At 38.3% G+C, this 20,559-nt stretch overlaps 1 protein-coding gene across 2 annotated transcripts in view; it reads left to right on the top strand.

The window, feature by feature from the left end:
• The first annotated feature begins 1,585 nt into the window (after window positions 1-1,585).
• Window positions 1,586-20,559, top strand: part of LOC131426181 (phosphatidylinositol 3-kinase 2-like) — a 29,451-nt gene continuing 10,477 nt past the window's right edge. For both annotated transcript variants that reach the window (XM_058588697.1, XM_058588698.1), the window contains exon 1: window positions 1,586-2,552. The gene's annotated coding sequence lies outside the window, so the exon portion shown is untranslated. The remainder of the gene's footprint in view (window positions 2,553-20,559) is intronic.

Genomic DNA, 20,559 nt, shown 5'->3' on the forward strand with positions numbered 1-20,559 from the left:
AGGTTGGTTTTGCGATGGTTATAACCCGAACTTCAAAGCACTAATAATTAAAAAGTTTCTTCGACACCAGCCAATGAAAATACTTAAAAGTTCCTGGAGACGAACATAATCTTCAATAGAGCGGACTGCCAGATACAGCTTCAAGTCATCAGCGTAAAACAGTTTGCATCGAAGGCCTAGCGGTAAAGTAGCGTCATTAAAGAACAGCACAAACCGTAATGCGCCTATGTTACTACCCTGAGCAACACCGGATTTATCGCATTTAATAAGCATTGCTCTGACTGATGAATTTTCATCACCATATTTGTTTGTCACGGAAAAACTTGGATTGGTTGACCTTCAATACAAGAGGGTTGACACAGCTGGTGCAGTGGTACGAAAAATACTTAGAAGTGATATGAAAAATTGAAATAAATTTGAAAGAAATTAAATATGCTAATAGAATAATATTAAGATTAAGACTTGTAAGATAAAACAGCCCTTACTTTTCGAATATGGCCCCGTCTAGCATGAGCAGTAAAAGTTATTCGGGGAATGTGTTCACTTTGTGAGAATCGTGACTCGGGAGTCTTCTCAGCTAGACGAAAACAAACGAAATCGAATAATGAAATCATACTTTAAAACTACACCAAACTTACATTTCAAGGTTGAGAGCCCTTTATGAAATATTGTTTAGACCCTGACTATACCGTCAAGCAGTTTTGAATGAATTAGAGTCGAATCTTCAAGAATCATTGAGCTAAATTTTACTGCAAGTCAATGTTCGAAAGTCTGTTCTGTTGAAGTTTTGCTCTTAATTCGGATCCCGTATCGTCGTCGTCGTCGTAGCCCGCCGTTCCAAAGGCAATTCCTCAAAATACCTCAACTATGATGCATGAAATAAAAACACCGCAAACTTGCCCGAAACAAACTGCAGCACGTCTCCGGGAAGAGAGCCCCTTTTTGCATCAGCCTATAATTTAATTACAATTTCTGCCCGACCAAAGCAGCCTGCAAGAACTGGCAAAGAACTCTTCAAAATGAATGAAAAACTGTTTGTAATTTGTTATAAACAAAATCATTTTTCCTGCCGACCGTGGGCTGTCGTGTCGTGTTCCACAAGTACCAGTGTGCTGCTTGGCCTTCCTCCTGGCACGTCCACCTTCGAAGCTTTTCCACTCGACCCGGCCCTGGGTGGTGGTGGCCCAGTCAGTTGAGTGATGCAGCAATCGACCGTGCTTTTTTCCCGTACTGCGAATGAGGCGGATCCCTCGGATGAATTCTTCGCGCGCGGCTGTCCGGTCGCAGTGCGCACGCGTCCCTCCAACCCTCCCACGTGGAGAATCCGAGATTGTGTATCGTCCTGCTCTTTCTCGCTGCCGCCGCCACCGGCCGTTTCGGTTTCGCTTGCACAAGGTGGTTGCACTTTCCTGCCAGGACTGCAGTGGCAGTAGCACTTTCTGCAGCAGCGTCCTTCCAAGTGAAGTTCATTCACCAACACCAACAACATCAAGCCGTCGTCGCAGCCACAGCTGTATGGGTGCACCCCAATCGGTATCCGTTTTCCACCGGTTCGGAGGAAATTCCGTCGTCAGTTCGCTGTAAACTTGGTGAAGGTAAAGATGAGTTTTCACCGTGGTCTCGCTGTTTGTTGGTGCTTCGGTTATTGCCTGTGAACTTAGTTGGTAAAAGTTTTCCTACTAGAGTGAACAAAGTTTTACAAGAAGTGATCCTTGCTACGGGAAAAACTTTGGCGGACTTTGAAAGTGAGTAGCAACAGCCGAAAAGTTTTCACCCCGCGCGAATCCTTGCGAAGAAAACGGGCGCAAAGTTTTTCCGCGATCAAGAGTTTGTGGAAGTTTTTGGCGTGGAAAGTTTCCGCGGCAGCGGCACAGAGGACCCCCGAGTGCATGCGAACAAAACGCGCGCGGTAGAAGACAATTATTTTTGGGGCTGCCCGTCACCACCGGCTCACACACATACAGCAAGTTGGCAAAGTTGGCCAATCTTAACCCCCCCCCCCCGCGCACTCGAAGACGACGGTGGAAAAGTTTGCCCCTCCGCGAAACGCAGGGCGAGTGCCAGTCAGTAGACGAGGTGTAATCGGGACGAGAAACCAAGCAAAATAAAAAAAAGTAAAACCAAGAAGTTAAAATAATTAATTTAAAACAAATCACCAAACTAGGGAAGTGCGGTTTGAATGCTTGTTGGTTCGGTTCGGTGGTCGAGGGAAAACTTTTGAGCCGCCTCTCGGTTAACTGAATGATTTTCGGGTGGAAAAGCAGAAATTCCGGTGCAGCAGGGAAGCAAAGTTTCAATCGTTGCAGTTTTAATTCAGCGTTACTGTCGGTTTTCCCCTTGAACTCTGCAAAGCAGTGTGTAAAAGCAGCACGTTGAAATCCTGTCCCACCGGGGGGAAGGAAGTGTGCAACAACCGCGAAAAGCTTTCCTGTCCGATCTGCTCAAAGTAAAACTGTACGGTTGAGGTCGGAAGTGTTATCCGGTTCCGTGAGTTCTGTTCGGTGGATAAAGCGCGGACGGAGAACGGAACGGCATTCCAAAAGAGACCACAGGTAGGTTGTTTGAATGTTCTATCTTTTAAGGAGATTTACAGGGAACTCGTTTCTATTCAATGATTTATTGAAATATGATTCATCATGTGGGCAAATTTTAGTTTAGTCAGGTTAGGTTGGTGTGTTTACCGAGGGTCAACGGTTCTAAGTATAAGATGCTGGTCACGCAAGCCAGAAGTTGTATGTTCGAGTCTCGACCTGGGATGATTCGTTAAGTCACTAAAAACGCAACTGTAGTCATGCAATTTTCCTATACACTGATGAAACGGTTGAGTAGTGAAAATTTCCTGAAACCAGTTTATTTAAATATTATGGAAAAATTTTACATGATCTCCTATATGATGATAATTACCAATCAAAATGGCACTTTTGTGTTACGGAAGTGGTATGATCACGCATAGTTTTTTTGTAGTCTTGTCTAAAAGAAGCTACTATAACACGACTTGTTACTTGGGTTATTTCCCACGGTAGCTCAAAGGAAGAGCAGCAGAGTTCAGTAAAAAATAAGTTTGATATATAAAAGTTTTCGATGGAAAGATTAAACTAGCAATTGATGAAAGCAGTGGAAGAAAAGGAACCTTGGCTGAATCATGAAGAGATTTCAGTATAGATGCTAGTTGGAAGCTTTGACGTTTTCGGGATCTGAGTTGGGTTGCCAGGCTGTTTGTTTAGAGTAATATCTTATTTCTTTGGTACTATCAACTTAAAATGATAATTGGCTTATTTTTATATTAAGATTTTTTTTTGCATATTTTTGTTGGAAAATGATTCAGTAATCTAAAATTATTGGGAGTACAAATTAATTCGATTCGTCTTTTCGGGGCAAAAATGCATTTATTTCAAAATAAAAAGAATTTAAAGATTATTCTAGTTACTACTTTTCCAGCCTCTCATGGAAATTTTTGAATTCCATCTCGAAGAAATGTCTCGTCTTCTGAGGTGATTCAAGTTTGAATCCAATTTTCGATATCAGCGAAAGAAGTAAACCTGCCAGATCGTGTGTTGCATCCGTCAGAACACTAGTAATCAAAAAGAACAGTGTCAGGAGAACACGGTGGGTGCGGCAAAGTATTCCACTTGAGAGTTTCCAGATATTTTTCACGACTTTTGAGACATGAAACCGAGCATTGTCATGCAGGAGATTAACTACGGCCGTACTTCTAGTAATGCACGGCTCAAACGCATCAATTGCAGTCTATATCGATCACCCGTTATAGTATCGCTTGGGTGTAGCAGCTCATAGTACACAACACCCTTTTGGTCCCACCCGATGCACAAAATGACCTTTGAACCATGAATATTCGAAACCGTCTTGAAATAGTTCAGGTGTGTAATGTCAGAGACATAAGTGGATGTCGTGAATACGAATAAAACTGACACTCTTACTTTATACTTCAATTAGTTGTTCGATTGTGGCAAGTTTTGCCCTTTACATTACTAGAATTTGAAACGATACACCTAAACTACAGTACAGATTAGTTACATCAAACATTCTGACACAAAAATATTACAAAATAACCAGGATAGTTCTTTATGATAAAATATTGGTGGTTCTGAAAAGAACCTTTTATGAAGGCGTGCGTGAAAGGCCAAATTGTATAATTTTCTAAGATATTGAACACTGATTGGGTATAAACGATTTTAAACACTGTTGCGAATTTAGAACCTTGAACATTGAAAAAAAAACTGATTATATTATCTTAGATTTGCACTGCACTGCTAATTTTAATTTTCGATTTACAAAGAAGCAATCTTTATAGTTCTTTAGGTAACATTTAGAGCCATTAAAAAGGCTAATTTTGCATAATGTTGCACATTGTTGTCCATTTCCCGTTGTATTTTGCTCCAATGCAAACGACCACCAACAGGATGAAGTAATCGATCTTCTTTGAAGGGAAACTGGCACTGCGACTTGAGCGTTTGAGGTTTTGTACAACGCTAAAGGTCTACTTTCATTGCCTTTTGCTCCACCTGACGACTAAAGTCCAAATGAGAGTTGCGACCTGAGCGTTTGAGGTTTTTAACCACGCAGAAGGTGCACTCTTCGAAGCCGCTGGTCTCACGACGTCTGCTTCCATCCAACGTACAAGAAGAAATGATCGATTTTCGACCACGGTTCCCCTTTTATACGCAGTCGGTTGAAGATATGTGCCTGACTATTTCAAAATCGTCGTCCTTGCGCGAAAAAGCCAAGCAAAAGTAAAGAGTTTTCCGCGTTGTTTTCAAAGTTTGAGAAAACTTAATTTTTGAGTTGTTTGTGGTTATCTCACACTGTTCAAAATATTATCGTAAATTCCTGATCATATTTTTGATGAAATGGTGAAAGAATTATGTTGCTGCCGTTAATACAAGTCGAGATATTCACGATTAAGTTCTGCCCATTCTTCCATATGACTAATTTTGAAAAGGCACCCCATAGTAAAGTCAGTCGTATTCACGACAAAAAGAATGATTCTGTTTTAAGGCGGTTAAGTTTGAGTCCACTAATCGCTCGAAAACTAAACTTTGAAGCATCTCAATATGACGTGAAAGATTTATGAAATGATCACAATACAAAAGAAGTTTTCCACCAAGGGTGAACGACGAAAATGGTTAAAGCCGGGGTAAAATAAATGATATAAAAAAAACTTTTCCTAAGAACTCTTATGTTTTTATTCGTCCATTGGTACTATTCTCATAAACGTGTATTATTGGGTTCTTCTAAGAAACAGTATTCCAAGTATATACTGATATTTACATCTAAATATTTGATGCTACGATTAAACCAAAGAAGAGTTGAAAAAACTAGCAGTTTAAGAACATATAACGAGTGTTTTTAGGGGGTTTGTTTTTTCAGTTTTTTATCTGAAAGTTGTTTTGACAGTGTAAAGTCTACTCAGTATTGTTAGGCAAATCATCACGAATAGGCTAACTCCAGAACAACGCTATCAAACCGTGGAAATTTATTTTCAAAATTAGCGTTTAATTAAAACTGATTATCGAGCACTTCGTAAATTTTATGGTGCAAATAATCGTCCATCTGAGACCACCATAAAGAACGTAATTACCAAATTCTAGGCGCTTTGTCAAAAACTTCGTGTCCAGATTTTGTAGCGAACAGAACCAGTGCTTGACCGGTGCTATGATCCTACTGACACTGAGAATCCTTACAGTTATACCGATATCCAATTTTCGGTTTCTTCAGTATTGGAAATAATAATCAAACACTTTTAGTTGAAACGCACGCCGAATTCTCAAAGGTGGTTATCCCGATTTTCAAAAACTTAGAATGAATTGAAAGGCCTTACGATCTGCTGAATAAATGACTGCCGACATCGGCTGCACTGATCTCCGAATTCCAGTTCCTGAAGTATCGGAAATACACACCAAAAAAAATGAATAATACAGGTGACTTAATTCCTCATACGATGTAATTCATAAAAACCTAATTCGTCAAATGACCTTTTACCAACCAAGCAGATGTATGCTTCTGTGGCTCAGTCGATTAACAGACGTACATGCGATCCAATGATTCTCTGTTCAAGTCGCGGCGGTTGCTATCAGTATTCTTTTTTTATTTCAACGAATTTCATGGGGGACGGGTATAGCGTGATGGGTAAGTCGATGCCTTTCACGCCGCCCGCCTGGGTTCGGTTCCCAACCCCGCACATAGGGTTAGAAAGTTTTTCTGGCCCGAAGAGGCGAATGACATTAATGTTAAAGCCTCTATAATTGAAACAAAAAAAAAAACGAATTTTATGTCATGGAGTTTAAGACACAGTATTAAATGTTCTTACACGTGAATTTGTGTGAACTGCGACGCTCCATTTATGTGCATCTAATAAGATGTAAAATCAAAGGGATTTGTTTAAGTGTGTAGTGATAAAAACTCCTAAATGGAGCTAATTTTGCTTTCTCAGAAATGACAAAACTGGTATTCATAAACTCATACTCAAATTCCGTAAAAAAAACTTTCATTTGATTCCAATTCGACCTCCCGTTCTGGAATTACAGGGTGATGAGTTTAAAGGTACAAATAATTTTAAAAATTATTCTAAATTATACTAAAAACTGTTTCAATTTTGTATTTCATATTAGTCGATGGTAAAATGAGCCAATTCTTTCTAATTTCATTATACCAATTCTCGGTTTCCCGTTCCGGAAGTACCTAGAATTGTGGTTAAATACTCTAAAACGGAGTTTGTTTCATTTTTTTTAGTAGTAGACTGAACCGATTTTCACTAACTTATACCGTTTTCGTTTTTGAACCTAGTCGCGGGCTACTCTGACTCCGAGTAAAACGAACACGTGGTACGCGCCCTAAACAACAACTAATGAAAAAAAGAAAAAAAAACCAAACTCAGCTGGATGCGTGGTGCGACCCAAGAAAAATTTCAGAGCGAAACTACGCGATTGGAGTCCGATTTAGAGCGACCTCAGGTTGCTAAAACAAACATATCAAACTTTGTTTGGGCGACTCTTGGTCAGCTTTCGGGCTGTTCTGATCAGTGGCGTCTCGTGACGACATTTACGGGTTGTACACTGCTTATGTGGTATGAAATTAGTTGTAACAGTCCGTTGTAAATGAAAGATAACGATTGAGAAATGAATATTCGCTTGTATTTTTCAATACAATGAAATATCGATATACTTTTGGATGGAATTTTTTTTATTAAACTTATGTCGTATCATCGACACAATAGAAGCATTTGGCGCTCTGCACGTCTGTCAATCTTCTGTCAATAACTTCATCAATAAAACCGTTTTGACGTTGCAACTGAGACAGCAATTTGTTCTTAACTGCCATAAGCAGTGGCGTCTCGTCCTCATGTGCACCTCGTGCACTGCACAACCGGTCGAATTCAAGCAATAAACTGCGTCCCAAACCCCATTCAAATTCAACTATTTTTTTGGAATCTTTATTTATTCGATGAAAGCAGGTTGAATCGCACCGAAATTGCGTGTATTTACACGCATCCCATATACATCACACAGAAAATTTCAAGTATCTGTTATCACTGTGTTAGTGTCTTTTCCGTGCACATGAGTTACTGCACAGATTCAAAAAGAGAAAGAGTTACTCAGCTCAGCTCTGAGATTTGTTTGTTTAATAAAAAATCGCATCCGAAAGTATATCGTTATCTCATTGCATTGAAAAACACAAGCGAATCTCCATTCCTCAATCTTTAGTTTTCACTTACAACGAACTGTTACATCTGCTATCATACCACATAAGCAGTGCACAACTAGTAAATTTTGCCACGAGACGCCACTGGCCATAAGCATAAGCCACTGAAGCCCCTCCTGAAGATATGCATACAAGTTCTCACATAGCTAAACGTGACAGAGAGAACAACAAATCTTAGAGCTGAGCTGAGTAATTCGTTCTTTTCTTGAATCTGTGCAGTAAAAAAACACGCATGGAAAAAAAACACTTACTACGTGGAATTTTGTGGAATTCCTGTGGACAAAATCACTCATTATTTTATACTCGGTACAAGCCGACCTGCTTTCAGCGAATAAATTGAGAATCAAAAAAACAATATTACTGAATTTGACCGGTTGTGCAGTGCACGAGATGCACATGAGGACAAGACGCCACTGGCTCTGATCAATAAACGAACTTTTTTAGTGTATAGTGTTTGAATGACTAATATGAGAAAGGCCACCACTAGTTTCAGAACCGGGAAAAAAATTCAACAGTAACCTGTCATTTGACAACCTGATTGTGTTAAAATCCATACCTTGGAGTTTGAGACCAATATTTTCGATGCTTAACGCATCGGAAAGCAGACAACCCAGTTTATTTGAAATCGCCACTATTAATGACAAATACCCGTTGTGAACACTTTTCACTTTGTCGGAACCGGAATCGAAACCGGAAACCGAAAGCAAATGAAATCATATAAAGCCTATTTTAATCCACCTAGTGGTGTAATTATGCCTTTCTCATATTACTCATAACATCAAAAATATTACTGTAAAATTCGAAAAAACAACTGTTCATTGAATAGAAATAAGAAAGAATTTTCGGACTTAATCTAACAAACTCTACAAATCCTGTTTACCCTGTAGTTCCAGAACCGGAAGTAGTATCCACAGCAAATTAAGGAATTCCGTATGAAACTGTAAGACTTTTCTTTTGAACCTATAAGTTTGTGAAAATCGATTTGGCCATCTCCAAGAAAAGTGAGTGAGATCCTTTTTGCAGTTTTTAATCACCATTTCCAATTCTTCCGAAACCGGATTCAGATGACCGGAATAGCCGAAGTTGGTTCGTTTGCCAGCAACAAATATGACCTAAAAATTGGAACAGTTCTGAACGTTGTTAAACCTAAACTTACTATCTCATGCTCTATTTCTATTAAACCAATTAAACGAAATCTAACAAACGAAACGAACCTGCGTTTCTGTTACTTCTGCATATGTAAGTCAAGCTAAACAGCATGAATCAGGAGCATAAATCATGTAGTAGGATTATTACTTCTATTTTATTATTGACATCATTAATCTACCGGCACGGTACCACTGCACTATTGGCTGTTAAAATTGCATATTTTTCAAATAAATTTAAATTCAATGACATTCGTTTATTCTTCCAATCGCACTTATCATAGAATAGCTAAAATTTTTATCAACCGCAGCACCGTCTTTCACCAATATCACCCACCATTAGCAGACATCCGTAACCGTTTCGATTCCTTCATAGCGTGTACGAAATAGAACAAAGCACGCATCGTTTGTTTTGTGTTTTTTTTATTCTTTCGGTGTTGTGCATATTGTCAATCTATATGGTGATTTGAAAACTTTGACACTCATCGCCCTGTAACTGCGGAACCGGAAGTCGGATCCGGATGAAATTTCACAGTATTTTTAAAGATAATATGAGCTTCAATTCAAATTATGATTTGTGAAAACCGGTTCAAGCATCGCAGAGAAATCGAAGTGAGTTCTATTTTGAGAGTTTTCCTTCGCCACTTTCGGTGCTTCCGGAACAGGAAAAGGGGAACCAATAGTTCCGAATTAAGTTTTTGTGCCAACAAACTAACAATCTCTGCAAACTAGAATAATTTATCAGACAGTTTTATGGGATTTGTACCTGTTTTTAACCATCGTTTGTGAAAAGCTACTAACGAAATTGGTATTTTTCCACTTATCACGCTTTAGTTCCGGAACCGGAAGTTAGGTCCGGATGACATGTTCTAGAAATTTTTAGGAAACTATAAGACCTTTCATTTGAATCTCAGTTTGTAAAAATCGGTTAAGCCGTTTCAGAGAAAAATGAGTGCACACATTTTCTCTAATTTTCACATATTACTCCGGAGCCGAAAGTCGGATTCAAATAAAATTCAATAGCAAGCTATGGGACTATTTGTCCTTTTATTTGAATTTAAGTTTGTGAAAATCGGTTCAGCCATCTCTGAAAAAAGTGAAAGCTTTTTTTTTCCATTTTTTTGGTACATATCATCCTATAGAACAAATTATGCAAAATACAGTCCAGTCAATCGAATAATGCGCCATTACAACCAATACTGCGAACATCTTGACCTTACTATGTCTAAAAATCAAATCAAATCTCAGCTTTGTCGTAGAAATAATGCGTAGTATGTAAGTGAACATTGTACACAATTTATATGTAGTCTACATTTGCTTGACGAAATAAATAAATAAATAAATAAATAAATAAATATCTCCGGAACCGGAAGTCGGATCGGGATGAAATTCAATAGCAGGCTATGGGACCATGAGACCTTTCATTTGAATCTTAGTTTGTGAAAAACGGTTCAGCCGTCTCCGAGAAAAGTGAGTGCATATTTTTGTTACATACATACACACATACACACACACACGGACACACACACAGGCATTTGCTCAGTTCGTCGAGCTGAGTCGAATGGTATATGCCATTCGGCCCTGCGGGCCTCGATTAAAAAGTCGGTTTTCACAGTGATTGCATAGCCTTTCTATATGAGAAAGGCAAAAACTTATAAGAATAGGAGACCTGTCATTTAGACTAAGTTCGTGAAAATCGGTTCAATCATCTCTATTTTAAAGTGTTTGGCCACTTTTTCCGTCATTCCCAGAACCAGAAACCAAGGGTAGATATTGTCGAGATACGCTTGTTCGGACATTAACTAACAATCCTAAAAATTCACTAACCAGTTTTCTGGAATTCGCTTCTGTTTCCAGCACCCTGGAAAACATCTTGTTATTCCGAAAAAAGATGTCGGATCCGGATACAATTCAGGAATTTTCTATGGAACCACTAGACCTTTGTGTCTAAATTCGAGAAAATCGGCCATCTTCTACAACATTAGGAGACATTATTTGTCACACATTCATATACCTATGTACATTTAGCAATTTCGACGCACTGATTCGAATAGTATACGACTGTCGACCCTTCGGGCCTTGGTTCAAAAGTCGGGTTTCACAGTGCTTGCATTGAGGTTTTGTAGGAGAAAGGTTGAACAGAACGTTTTTTTTTTCAAATCCAAGAACTAACAAACTGTCAGATGATTTTCGAAATTGCAATTTTAACTGAAAATATTAGCTAATTAACAATTAATTCAGTGTGGCCAACCATTTGTTTGGTACGGAATCCAATACCAATTCCACCCGAGGTTGATTTTTTAAATTGGCAAATGTATTACGTGCATGCGATTTTCTTTTCAAATCGTTGTAACTCGGAAACTTGTATATTATACAAAACTGGCTACCCGTGACTATAGCCAGAAATCTGTTCACAAAGGTAAGTCCGTTGAAATACACCCAACTTCTACAAACGACCTCAACCAGCTTCAGTACTTTTGAGACTGAACTTAACAATAAAACATTAATCAGCAACAAATGGACAACTAGGTACACCTGCTGCAGTTTACAGCGAACACAACACTTAGACAAATAACAGTAATAACGAAGCTTCCGCCAACCACTGCGACGCCGAGCCAATGGACGATGGCGTGAATAGTGAACCATTGCTTTCCCTTCATTGGCAAAATACAAATGAAAGCGCTCACATTTCTCCTTACTCTGCGATTCATTCTTTGATTCTTAAATTGAAACAAAAAAGTATGTTCGGGTATCAACTTACGAGACCTATAGGATCCAATTTTGAAGATTTCTTATGTTTCTACATAACACCATAAGATCGTTCATTCGAATGTATGCCTGAAAAAATTGGTTTATTTATCTATGAGAGAATGAAGTAAGTTCCATTCTAAAGATTTTGACAATTATTTCCGGTATGTACTTCCGGAAACTGGGAACCGATATAACGGAACTTGATTCGTTTAGCCATTAAGTACAAATTGAAACAGTTTCGAGCCTAATTTAGAAGAACGCCGATGAAATCATTCAAATTCAGAATGCTTTATTTTCTGGATTATGTTGAACTGGAATCATGTGAGCTCACCATTTTATGTATTATCTGAGAGTAGTAGTTGCTCCACGCTACAGTTTCGATAGCTGTTACAATTATAGTTACCTAAAAGTTTTGAATTGGGGAAATACACATATCCTGACTAATGAAAATAACACCTTCGCCACACAGTAATCCACTTTTTCCACGGAAACACTACGATGGTAAACTCACTAATCACCGTTCAATCAATTCGCCTCCTGGCACCCGGTGACCTGGTTGAACCCGATCGAAATAGTATCAGAATAATATTATTTCAAATTTCCTGCCCAGGAAGCGCTCGCACGCATCGAGAAACTTGACTCGCGTGCCGAAAGCCCGCATGCCATCAGCAAATCCGGGGAAACAATCGAACTCAGAAATTGATTGAAACTTCCTCAATCGAATACCGTTTGAAGCCCACCTTTCGGAAGCCACCAGCCACCAGGCAGGTAAGCGAACAGGACGGACTTCCTTCAACGCCGCCGCTCTCAATCATCATCGGAACGGAACGGCGGAAATCAGCGAATTAGCAGGAAGCCTTTAGCAAATTTTCTGAGCGTGGCACACGGCTCACCGGAGCAGGATTTCGTCCGTGTCCAGCAGAAACCTTGCATGTCGTCACGTGAGGCCGCCGGTCGGCCGGATCCTACTTGCTCCGTGGCACATGGCTGCCAGTAGTCAGGCAGGAAGTCGACGGTAATCGCTTTTGCCTCTGAGTTCAGTTTTGCTAATCGTGTCGAAGCCGAAGCAAAACAATGAATTGAACCCGGCAAGGGACTTGAAAGGAACGAGGCGGTTGATTTCTTGAAATGTGTCCTGCCAAGTCATGCCGACGGCAATGTTTTGTGACATCCCCATCGGAAGAACATTGCACTTGGCGCGTCCGATGATGGGGCGATGAAATGCAGTAATAATTCGGTTGTCACTGATTTCATGTTCTGCGCGACTGCCAACGAATCGTCCGGTTCCCTGTCGCATGACAGCTGTCGACGGAATTCGTTGGGGATGTTTTTTTTTCTATTATAGTTTATCATAATTATACGACACTCCGTGGGAAAAAGGTCGTTCAGGTGTCGGGCTAAGGCTTTCGGAAACACATGTTTCTGCGCTGCGGTTTTAGTTGATGAATAAAAATATGATGGTACTAATCGTTGACTGACACGAACTCTGACATTTCTGGGTTCGTGGTTTTATTGGGCTGGATAAAAGTGGTTAAAACCACGTTGAACGAAATTATCGTCATCGGCATCTATTTTTATGTCGGCTTTATTTGGCCTATTTGTGAGTTGACTTGTGTGTTTCGTATCGTGAGTTTTCATAAAATAAGGTACAATCTTGAAAAAAAAAACAAAACTGCTGCAGACACTGCACAAAAAAGTATAAAACTAATACTGCTAGTAGTCGTTAAATAAAAAGGTATTTTTTTCAGTCAGTATAGATATTCTCATCTTAATTTACGACATATGACAAGAACGAAATTTGTTCAACCCCTCAATTCGCAAGGCTGACTTTCGTAAAAGTCTTTTTTAAACATAAACGTACAAATTCGAACTATTTCAACTCATTTGTACGTCATTTATTGTTTCGTTCTGACGTAATTGTGTGAGAAACTACCGGCTGTAACGTGCGGCCAGCGATTTAGAGGATTAAGTACAATTTGTTCAACTAGACCTGTAAAGTACTTACTTCGAAGGACACATTTTGTACTTGGTTTTTAACATTTAGAGTTGGTTCAAACTAAATCAATTTGAGAGTTATATTTTTTATGTTTCGTCTTAGACTCGTTATTGCATAGCAGTTCACATTGAACCACTACGCCACTTAGTAGTTTTATACAAACCAATTTTACGTCTGCTTAGCAGTTCATTGATTAGTATTTTGATTTTCAAGTTTTCGATTAATTTTGTAGTAAAATAAAATTAACATCAAATTCACTAGCGTCTCGTGACAAAATTGACTAGTTGTGCACTGCTTAGTGCTTATGTAGTATGATAGCAGATGTAACAGTTCGTTGTAAGTGAAAACTAAAGATTGAGGATTGGCGATTCGCTTGTGTTTTACAATATGGGTTGGGATATTTTAATAATTCTTTCTCTTCTTCAATCTGTGCAGTAACTCATGTGCACGGAAAAGACACTAACACAGCGACTGTTGTCACTGTTGATACTTGAAATTTAATGGCTGATGTATATGAGATGCGTGTACATACACGCAATTTCGGTGCAATCAAACCTGCTTTCATCGAATAAATAAAGATTCCAAAAAAATAATTTAATTTGGATGGGGTTGGGGACGCGTGCACGAGGTGCACATGAGGACGAGACGCCACTGATCAAATTCACTGTACAATTTGACGTCCTAAAAAATGACCTAAAACTTCATAGAATTAGATTGGGTTTACTTCTGAAAATGTTGTTGGACTTGAGAATTGTTTCAGTAACATTAGCAACATAAATTTTATGAACTTGAACAAATAATATGTTATTTGAAATTCTGTTTTAATATATAATTCTATACATTCTAATATATAAATGTATGGCTTGTACGCGATAAAATCTGAACACCCCTAAATACGTATATTTCGGAAAATACTTCATCCAATTTTGATGATGATAATACAAGCTTTTAGATCGAAGATAAGGGTCGAAAGAAGAGCAAGTGCGGAAGGCAGTTGCGTGCGGTCGCAATGAAAATCTGATTCTGTCAGTAAGTACACTTACAAAAACATTTTTTAATCCACCTGGCGGTGTAATGATGCCTTTCTCATATCAATTATACACTCATATATAATACGGTGATACTCTTCAAAATAATTTTCTTCGATTCTTGAAAAAAAAGCCGGATGCGGTTTGTTTGGCCGTCTACTGATAAAAGCTATCGATTGGAGTAGTTTTAAGGCGATTTTAGAGAATTTTTCACGTGTTTAGTTTTGCCCGCTTAAGTGATTGTATATCATTTTTAACACACCTTACCCTAATTCCGCAACCGGAAGTCGGATCCGTATGCAATTCAGGAATTCCTTATGGGACCACAGGACCTTCCATTTGAACCTTAGTTTGTCAAAAATCGGTTCGGCCATCTCGGTGAAAACTTAGTGAGACTATTTGACATCTATAAGAGACAGGCAAAAACGAGCTTAATCCACCTAGCAGTGAGATAATACTTTTTTTTTATCAATCCGCATGTATTTTTTGCATGAATATTCTTCGTTTTTTTTTTTTCATGTAACTATTTTATTGATCGTCGTTTCAATCCTGTAATTTCGGAACTGCAAGTTGAATCGAAAAGAGGAATTTTATGGAACCATAAAATTATTCCTTAGAATCTAAACGTGTGACAATCGATTCAGCACTCCATGAGATGTCGAAGATAGTTCCACTTTAGAGGTTGTGGTCATTATGTACGGTACTTCCAGAACCGGTGTTCAGGGATAACCAGCATAACCTAAAACGGTTCGTATGATCATGAATTCCTATAATGAATTAATTGGGACACTGTTAAGTCCAACTAAGAAGATTTTTTTGGTATCATCATCTTCTATGACGGTTTGAACTTCAAAAATGCATTACCCTGTAATACCAGAATAGGATAAAATTCACACATTTTGTATGGGACCATGAGTCTTTTAATTTGATTTTTTTTATGAAATTCGATTTTGTAATCTTGAAGGAAATGATTGAGCTCTTCCATTCCCGATATTTTTGAAACCGGAATTCAGAAGCCGGTGTAGTCGACGCCAGTTATAGGAACCTAAGGGATTGTAAACCATTTCATTTGATACAAAATTTTCGATAATCAGCGTAGCAAACAAAATTTTTGTGTATCTTCCGCGATCAAAAACCAAAAAAATGAAATAAGTTTATCTGTTTATTTAGGAGTTTGCCTAAAGGCGGTTTTGGTGCTTTAGGCACATAACCGATTTCACTATTCTTTACGTTTCATCTTCAACTCGTCATTGCAGAGCAGTTCAAATTGAACTGCTTGGTGCAAAAACTTAGACAGTTCAATTTGAAGCAGACGTGAAGTTAACGCTATTTGCCAAACACTTTCTTATATTGCGCCGTAGCGTCTGACGTTTTTTCTGACGTCCCGAAGGAAACGTTTCGGCACAGTTTAAAAAAATGTTTCGCAAATAGCGTTAACTTTACATCTGCTTAGCGGTTCAAATTGAACTGTCTAAGTTTTTGCACCAAGCAGTTCAATTTGAACTGCTCTGCAATGACGATTCGAAGATGAAACGTAAAGAATAGTGAAGTTTGTCTGGTCATCGTCTATCAAAATCTGCAAATCCGATAAACCCAATGAATGCATGTAAAATTGCATGACATCGAATCACCCAGTACCTTTTGAACCGGAAGTCGAATCTGATTAAAAAATAGAGGTTTTTATGGGATCTTAAGACTTTTCATTTGCATCTTTAGATGGAGGAAATCGGTTCAGCCATTATTTTAATTCACTGATTTCTTAGGTGTTGAGGATTTCCTATGTTTTTTGACAAATGGTACATTTTGGGACCGCTCTTTGTCTTATATTCTTAGTTCATTAGCACCCCACAGTAGAACGATTCCATACAAACGCTGCCCGAGCGAAAATAAATCCCTAAGCTAACTAAAATACTTGAACCTAAAACAATTTTGCTGTTAGTTTTGCGTAACCTTCTTCAGCTTTAGCTGCATATATGAATACTTATAAAATTAATTATACACACAACGCTCAATTGTATTCTACACATTGTTTTAAGAGTTTTATGTACTTTCAAGATGTCTCAGATGGTGATAATGCATATTCTTCTAACCAATCCGAATGCTTTCTCGAATCTGTGACGCTTCGAATTCCTTATTCATTTTCGAAGGAAACCAAATTTTTGCTATTTAATTAATTTTTCAATCATTTTCGATGTTTTATCATTTTGCTCTGTTTTTTTTATACCGTGTCCAAGATGATATTTGGAACTTGGTGTTTCAAATTTGAAGGCAATAATGTTGTCAGCGTAAGAACTCAAAATTTTAATTCAGATTTCAACATCTTGCGCAAGTCTGCACTAAATCAACTTGCGGCGTACCCTGGCTTCATAGTTTTGAAGCTGCATTTCTATGGAACAATCACATTTTTTTTTAATTATACTGAAATTTGAGCCTACTAGGAAATATTTTACCCATTTCAATGAAACAGCTTCATTCTACATTGTACATTGTAACTTTTCCGCGGATGTCTTTTGTCTTCAGAGAGACGAGTACCGTTGTCGCTTTTGAAAATCATAAAAAAATAGTAGAGTTGGTACGTCATGTTAGTTGGTGGCCGTACAAACCGACTTCGATTATACCGGTTCTCGGGTTCCGGTGCTGGAAGTACATATAATAGTTAATATTTAATAATAGTTTTCTTAAGGATGGCCTACGCGAGCAAAGCATTGTTTCATTATGTATGTTATACGAGTTAATGCACAAACAATTTCTTTGGTTTCTCTAAAAGAGAAACATTTTGAAAAGATGACCACTGTATTATATATATATATATATATATATATATATATATATATATATATATATATATATATATATATATATATATATATATATATATATATATATATATATATATATATATATATATATATATATATATATATATATATATATATATATATATATATATATATATATATATATATATATATATATATATATATATATATATATATATATATATATATATATATATATATATATATATGAGACAGGCATCACTAGGTGGATTAAAACAGGTATTAATTTATTAAAAAGGTAAAAAGTGGGTCACAATTTTTTTAATTATCGTCTCAGTTTGAGCAACCTAGGGGCTGGGGTCCACTAAAAGATTGATAGTACCTATTAGCTCTCTCCGGACAGTACCATCCTAGATGCCGTGTGGAATTCGGCGAAAAAAAAATGAATTAAGAATAGATCCACTGGGTTCCTGCTTCCATGTCGTAAAAGGCGAAAACTGCAAGAGTTTCTTTTTCTTTTCAGTTATCAGATATTTTCAACGTTTCACTTCTGATTACTCTATTTTACTAAATTATCTCTTCATTCAACCTATCAATTTCCGTCTAGCTTCGGAGAAAAGTTTAATTTGGAATGTTTTCTTCTTCCATGTTATTGATTGTATTTCAAGATTATAAATTGAATGATAAAAATTACTATTTTGTCTAAATCCTATTCACTCGTTTATTTTGTATCACATAATTTCATTTATAAAAAATAGGGAATTTTTCATTCGTTACGCGATAGTATTTCAAATTGTCCTTTAGTTTTCACGAATAAGAACTGTGCATTACGACTTCCCGGGACTTCAGTGTCGGATATTGTTGAAACGTTCACTCGGGAAGTCAGTGAGTTTAGTGGTGCATCCGAGCATCTTGAAACCGGAACATACTGAGTCGTGCGCGAATAATACCAATACTGAGACTTTTGCTAACAAATATCCTTCTCCCGTGACACTTGTGGAGTGCGCAGTAGTATATACGGCCTCTAGTAACAACAAGTGTTGGACTAACATCCCTTCCTATTCCTTAGACGATCTGCGTTCGGGCCTGGCCGGCGCCGGTACTGATCAATGCATTCTGGCTTTACCAGAAGATGTACATTGAAGGATGATTTACCAGTCCCAGGTTGGATCATCTAGAAATTCTCCGTATAATTTCAGCTAATCCCAATCAGTAACGGAGTAGCAACCAGGGGTGGTCGCCCAAGCTCAAGCTGACAGTTTGCGCAACCATATTAAAATTGAGTGGCATTATATTTACTCTTTTGGTGCATATCGCCCTATAGTTCCGGAATCGGAGATCGGATCTAAATGAAATTCAAGAATTTTGTATGTAACTATAGGACCATTTCAATCTAAGTGTGTAAAAATCGGTTCAGCCTCCTCCGAGAAAATTGAAGGACAATATTTGACACCCACACTCAGACATTTGCTGATCTTGAAAAACTTATTCGAATAGTACAGAACACTCAACCCTCGGTTCAAAAGTCGGTTTCCGCTGTAAATCCATAGATTTTATTTTATGAAAGAGACACAACGTCATGAATGTAGAAGCAAACTGTGCCATTTGGAAGGTTATGCTAGTCTGTGTAGGAAGTTTCCTATTATTATTCATGGGTCGAAGAAAAATATTTTGACGAATAATGCATGGGAATATATTCGGATAAAAATCCAGTGCCAGTACCATGATGAAAAAATTATGATAATCATAAAACAAGTCTTCTGATGAGAACATGCCTATTATTCATGATTTCATGCTATGTTATGTTCCGTTGCGATCGTGAACTCCGAAACAGTTCGAAGACAATCGAAGGTGGCGTGCTTGTGGTTATTCATCGTCGTTTAAAAGCGGCGCAACTTGTAGAAAATGTATCTGGGAACTGAGACGAGCTTACTTGTGATTTGTCACTTAATGACTTGCAAAACTTTCAGACTCAGCTTGAAGAAGTATGTTAACTTCTGTCCACATTTGAAGCAAACCCGGTTGTGCACCCAGAATTACCGCAGTACCAACCCCTTTAGTGAAACTTGTTTGACATCGTCCTTCTCTGCAAATTGTGCTTGAATCAAATCGGATAACTGTAAAATTTGCCAGCTGTCAAATACAAGTGCCAAAGCAAATTACTATCGCCAAACTCTGGACCGACTAGGTTCCTGCATTTTTCAGTGGACTAAATCGTATCTCTGCAATCGACGGTTGACGGTTAACGTCGATGATAATGGATCTAAGGAGTTGTTTACTATTTCTGGTATTAACGGGATTAAATCTATTTATTTTAAATACTAAGAAACAATCATCAGGGCCATATTTTGTTTGTTGATTATAAGTATTAAATAAATGAATTCTTGAGCACTTGAACGAACTGAAAAATGTTTCAGGATCCAGCTGGCTTCTTTGCTTAGAAGCCATCCTGCCCAACCCCGCAGCCTCCATCCCTGATTCGTTGTCAATGATTTGGCGCTCAGGCAAACGAAACTAAATCATGCCATCCTCCGTTGATCTACTGCCAAATCTAGCTCGCAACGTGCGCCCATGAATAAATGTATGACAATGCGATTACATCGCTTACGAAATATATCAAAACAAGCCAAATCCACCTTTTGCCGAATAGATAAATGTGAAATAAATAGAAAACAACAAGAAGCTCCTTCATCCGGTACAGACAGACAGACAGACAGAGAGACAGACCGACGTACGGAACAGCGGAAGTGACAGATAAAGCGATTCCTGTTGGAAAGCAGGAGCACCGTCCTGACATTGGCGGTGGCAACAGCCGCCGCTCGTCTACTTTATCGTCCGTATAATCAATAAAAATTATGAATGTCACAAGTGCTCTTTACTGTCATCGTCACTATTTTTCCTCGCACACAAAGAAAGGGGTTGCGCCTGTCGCTCGGCTCTCGTGTTTTTTGCCGGATAGGGACATCCTTTTGTCAAGGGGAACCGAAGTACCGATCCAGGGGGCGGCCTTTTCTACCGGTGGTGGCGGTGGCGACGGCAAAATCTGCAGCAGAAGGCAGAGTGATAAATCATAGTCTTCATGTCTTTGGGAATTCCTACAGGACAGTTAGCTTTTCTTAGCAAGGATACCGGTGGTGGTG

The sequence above is a fragment of the Malaya genurostris genome, chromosome 1 (genome assembly GCF_030247185.1).
Source record: "Malaya genurostris strain Urasoe2022 chromosome 1, Malgen_1.1, whole genome shotgun sequence".
NCBI classification, from domain to species: Eukaryota; Metazoa; Arthropoda; class Insecta; order Diptera; family Culicidae; genus Malaya; species Malaya genurostris.